We start from the raw sequence: 6,000 nt of genomic DNA, 5'->3' as shown, positions 1-6,000 counted from the left end.
ACTTAAAGTGGGGAGACATTTGTGACAAGGCACCACAGAGGCCTATGGGGATGGTGCCACACTCACTCTGAGGTCTGCAGACATGTCAGCATCTTTTTTCCCATTACCCTGTAGATGGCCCAAGAGCAGAATCCACCTTTCCTTCATAACTGCCTATTCTGTGCACCAAGCAATTCTCTGTGACACCAGCTGGGTGTACTATAATTCAATTTAATTCTGACATTATCAACATGGATTTAGCATCAGATCTCACAAGGTAAGGACTCAGTCCCACAAGACTGCCCTAATTTAGACATCAATAGCAAGTCCCAGGTTGTCACCTGTACTTCTGAATGACTGGCTATAAATCAGGGTTCCCATCCCCCTTTCCCTGGGTTTGATAATTTGCTAGAATGGCTCACGGAACTCAGGGAAACATTTATGTTTACCATTGTAAAGGACACGGATGCCTAGCCTAAAGAGACACATAGGATATGTGGGGAGGGGTGCAGAACTTTCAAACCCTCTCTGAACAAGCCATACTCCCCACACCTCCACATGTTCACCAGCCCAAAAGCTCTGTCAATCCTGTACTTTGGGGATTTTTAGGGAAGCATTATCATGTAGACATGATCAATCACTGAGGTGGAAAATGCCAAGATTCTAATCATAGCTTGGTCTTTGTGGTGACCAGCCCCCATCCAGAAGCCCCCCAAGAGTGGCTTCATTAGAACAAAAGACATTCCTATCACCGAGGAAATCCCAAGGGATTTAGGAACTCTGTGTCAGGAATCAGGGTCAAAAACCAAATATTAGAACAAAAGATGCTCCTAGTGTTCTTATCACTTAGGAAATTACAAGAATTTTAGGAGTTCTGTGCCAGGAACTGGGGGAAAGAGACCAATATACATATTTTTTTATAATTTTCACAGCAATGGCAGTAGAAAATACCCAAACCTCGATTTCTGAGCTGCCTGACCTCAACCAAGTTACATAACCTTTTAATGCATCTGTTTCCTCCTATGAACACTTACAATGATATTTATACCCAGGGCTACTGTTAAGAATAAAAGATACGAGGTAGACAGAACTCCTAACATGATGCCTAGCACAGAGTAAGCACTTAATAAATGCCAGTTCCCTTCCCCTTCAGGGTCTCCAACCATCACCATCACCCCCTTTGAAAAGCCTAGTGTTTTCAGAAAAATAAAAATCAGAATGGCTTATAAATACATGAATGTATGCTAGCTTTTTTGATGTAGTCCCACTTGTTTATTTTTTATTTTGTTGCTTGTGCTTTATGTGTCATATCCAGAAATCCTGACCAAGACCTATTTTTTCCCATGTTTTCTTCTAGGAGTTTTATGGGGCCGGGTCTTACATTTAAGTCTTTAATCCATTTTGGGTTAATTCTGGTGAGTGGTGTAAGATAGGGGTGAATGGCCATGTTTTCCCCGACCATTTATTGAAGAGACTATCTTTTCTCCATTGAGTATTCTTGGCTCCCTTGTCAAATATTAATTGGCTGTATATACATGGGCTTAGTTCTGGGCTCTTGATTCTGTTCCGTTGGTCTATGTGTCTAGTAGTTTATGCCCATGCCATGCTGTTCTTATGTCTATAGCTTTATAGTATAGCTTGAAATCAGGGAATGTAATGCCTCCTGCTTTGTTCTTCTTCAGACATCAGTATTTTTTTAAAGCTCCCCAAGTAGTTCCAGGGTGCACTCAAGGCTAAGCAGCGGTGACTTAGAAGAACAAGGAGAGAGAGAATGGGAAAACCATTGTGTACTGTGAAAACCATCACTTGGGAGCCACACGAGTGCAGGTTCTGGCTCGACTAGGGTTTTTAAGCCACAGAGCTTTCATTTTCTCCTGTAGAAATTGAAGGTTATAAAATCTGCCCTGGGAGTTACTTGGGAGGATTCACACATCCCAGAAAGCAGAGTTCAGTTGCTAATAAAGCTACATTCTAATAAAGCAGGACAAGGCCATAAGACTTGATCTTCAATTCTGAGATCCAAAACATTCGGAAAAGCCACATTCTCTCCTAACTTGTTTGTCTTTGTCTAGTGTTATTTATCCCACTTAGTAGGACTATCCAGATACCTCATGGCTGAATCAGTAAGGAGTTTGTTCACAAGGTCTTCCCCACAAATGAACCATGAGAGACTGTGGACTCTGGGAAACTAACTGAGGATTTCAGTGGGGAGGGGGGGATTGGGATAGGCCGGTGATGGGTATTAAGGAGGGCACATATTGCATGGTGCACTGGGTGTTATACGCAAATAATGAATCATGGAACACTACATCAGAAACTAAGGATATACTGTATGGTGACTAACATAACATAATAAAAAAATTATTATCAAAAAAAACTCGAAACAAAAACAAAAACAAGGTCTTCCCCACAGCCATCAGAGGTCTGGGAGAAAGAACCGCCAGCCCCTGGGACTCTGCTAGGAATCCACTCTCTCATGCTCTTCGGGTACCTTTCCAGCAAATGCCAGGATTAAAATGTTGACTCTGGTGTGTGGTTGAAGTTTGAGAGGGTAGAGCCACACCCCTCTGCTATGTGGGTACCCATCCAACATGTCCATCACCTGCAGAGGAGGGGCATTACGGAAAGGAAAGAAGCACTTCAAGGGCTCAGCTCCTCCATGGCCTAGCATCTGGGAAGGAGCTTCTGGGAGCCCAGAGCCAGATATGGTGTCCAGAACACAGAGGGAAACAGGAGCTAGAAAGAGAGGTCTCAGACAAGATCACCTTCCTCACAAAACCATGAGATTAAGTCAGGTCTGTATGTCCCACAAGTAGGCTGTGAGCCAGGTCATCTAAACTCATGACCCATAGATTGCTGTCACCAACATGGAGCTGAATCGCCTCTCAACCACCCATCCTCCACCCAGTGACAAGGAATCTGGGGTCCTTTATTCACTATTGACCAGTATCAGAGTGAGAAAAAGCTCCCAAGTCCTGGTTGTGGTACTTAGTGACAGTCCCTAAGGGCAGGTGACCCAGAAGGCAGGACCAAATTATTTGGCCCCTTCTCCGCCCCAGGGGAGCCTCCTTCTAGGTCTGACAAGGCAGGATTAGGGCTTTGTTCTCATTTAAGGAGGGGGTGTTTTTAGACAGTCTCTGCTCCCAGGACTGTCCCTCCCTAGCTGGGTGGCCCAAAGCAAGTCAGCCAGTTCTTCTGGTCCCTGGTCCCTCACTGAAGGTGCAAGCTCTGGAACAGACCACGGGCTCAAACTCTTGAGCACAGCCCAAGTGAGAATTACACTGCACATTTTGCAACACAACACACACATACATATTTTCTATTCTGTTCTCTCTCTCTCCCTCTCAAGCTGATCAAAATCCACTCAAATGACTTCACAGACCATCAATGGGTCACAGCCATCATTTAAAATAACCGCACCCATGACCATCGTCACTCAGTGAAATAACCTGACAACAGCAGACACACTCCATAGGCAACTTCACTTATTAATGTATTCATTTAATTTATTGGCCAGGATCCAGAAGAGAGATGCAGCTCCCCAAGGGCTACAGAAGGAAAATGGCCCCACTAAGAAAACTTGAAAGTCAAAACACATGTGGAGGTCATGAGAAGCTGCAGAGCCGCACGGGCGCCCCACCTCAGAGATGAGCCATTTGTAAGTGGGCGTCAGCCACAGGTGAGTCTCTGACTTCCTGCGTCCCTCTCATCCGCGGTGACAGGAGGATCCCCACTGCCCCAGGTACAGATCCAGTGCTGCCTGGCAGCCTCCGATGGGCGCAAGCAGTGGGCTCAAGGAGGAGGTGCCACGTGGGGCGTGCGGGGTACGGGTCACAGGACGCCCTTGTGTGTGCCTGAGGGAGTGGCATGCAGATTGGAGACATTCTGCATCCGAGACACACAGGGCCGGAGCCCCCAGAGAGACCAAGCAGGAGAACAGAGGGGTGCAAAGGTGGGAACTGAAGAAAAACCAGAGTGACTTCAACCCCTTCCCACTTCAGCCAGAGACAAGAGGGACGGTGAGCTCCTCAGGGGCGCAGAGCGAGTCAGCCACGGGGTCCGAACAGCGGCCCAGGGCTCCTGACTCCAGCACATTCTCTTTCCTCTACACCAAACTTGTCCTATAAAAGGCCAAATGGTAAACATTTCAGGCTTTGCAGGCCATCCAGGCTGTTGGCACTACAACTGCTCAGCTCCGCCACCATGGCACAGGGCAGACATACTTGCTATGGAAGCAAATGGGTGGGGTCGTGTTCCAGTAAAACTTTATCGACCAAGACAGGCAGCAGCTGGATATGACCCGTGAGCTGTCGCTTGCCAGCCATGCTCTACGCAGCACGGTGAATGAGGCCTAAAATTTGGACCCCTCAGAGCACGTGGGGGACATGTTAGCCTGTCCTGGAGCCAGAGGGCTGGGGCCAGGAAAGGCCTCGCCCGGGTGGACTCCAGAAGTGGACACTGGAACCTCGGACACTGAACCCTTCATTTCACCGAGGCATTTAGACAGAGAGCAGAAGTCCATCCAGAGGCCCTTTAACCTCAGAGCGAAGCGGAGCTGCCCAGCCTGTGGCGTGGTGTCGAGGTGTCACTTGTGCTGTTCACCCTGTAGACCTCTCTGCAGTTTGGGTGTGAGATGGCCGTGCAAGGTGACTCCGCTGCCACAGCCACTGGGGGAAATCTCAAGGGGGACCTGCTGCCAATGCAGATTTTCTTTAACCAACATTAATTGAGCGCTTAGAGTATGCCAGACATCATGGTGGGCAGTTGAGAGGCGTTCTGTCCGTTGACTCTATGGAGGAGGTAGACTTACCCCCTTTGCACGGGGAGAAGGAGACTACAACGCATGGGGGTAGGAGACCCGCCAAACCACACAGCTCGTGGTGGCAGGACTGCGAGCCCAGCACTGGCTTTGTGAAGCCGAAGTCGTTGATGGTTTCCCTTGTGGCAAGAGGCTCACTGGTGTATTTGGCTACTTATTTAGGGCTTAGGGAGAGGACTTTTTGGAAATAAATGTATCCTCAAAAAGATAAAATTCAAACGATCTTAGGAAATTTCTATTTAGCAAAATTGAGGTCATTGCATGCTTGTGCTAACATCTACAAAACACACCAAGAATTGTTCTGTTGTTCACGATCTTCCCAGTTTTCACCCGGCATCTCCTTTCCTCATCCTACTGCAGACGTTTCCCCAATATCGTAGGGAGGGTACCTTTCCGTGTAATTCAGTCCACAAACTATCCTGATGATTCTCCCAGTCAGGGTGTCCAACAGCGGGGCCCTTCTTTCTGGAAGCTTCCCAGAACCCAGCTCTGCCCTGGTCAGCCCTCACCGTCACCCCGAGAAGGGGGCCTTGCTCTAGGGCAGTGAGCTCCAGGCCTGAGGCTGCACACCAGGCTCCTCGGTGGCCTCAGGGAAAACCACGTCTTTGAAACACACATCCTTTCTTTTCCAGTCCCCACTCGTGAGGATCCTGCTCCTATGGGAGTTTCTCTCAAACATCAAATATGCCAGAGGGTTTACTACTCTACTGTGGTCTTGCCTAAGTTTTCCTATAAACTGGAGTTTATTAAATCCAAATGCTTTGATATAAGAACAGAGTTCTTCTGAGAATCCCCATAAGTGTAGCACTGGGCCCGCTTTCCAGAAGGCACCGGCGCTGGTGGGCATCTATATTTCCCAAAGTCTACACCCACGGCTTTCATCCAACAAAAAAGAGAGATGGGCTAAGCAGGAGGATAGCTCGCAACCTCTCTCGCTTGGAAGCACCCTCCGAACACAGAGGATGGTGGCCCTCCGTGTCCAGCAGAGGGGGCAGCACTCCAGGCTTGGTAGCATATAAAAAGCTTTAACAGGCATTTCGGTGGTCAGACAGGTCTTGGCAAGTCAGATGACACACAAGGATAGAAACAGGGACCCGGTTGGATTGGACGGTATGCTCTGAGGGTCAAGGAGCCTGCAGAAGTCCCCAAAGGGTCCAGGGACCTGGACTCCTGGCCTGCAACCCCTGTGTGATTGCTACAGC

The sequence above is a fragment of the Ursus arctos genome, unplaced genomic scaffold (assembly GCF_023065955.2).
Source record: "Ursus arctos isolate Adak ecotype North America unplaced genomic scaffold, UrsArc2.0 scaffold_24, whole genome shotgun sequence".
NCBI lineage: Eukaryota > Metazoa > Chordata > Mammalia > Carnivora > Ursidae > Ursus > Ursus arctos.
This window is presented reverse-complemented; position numbering follows the sequence as displayed.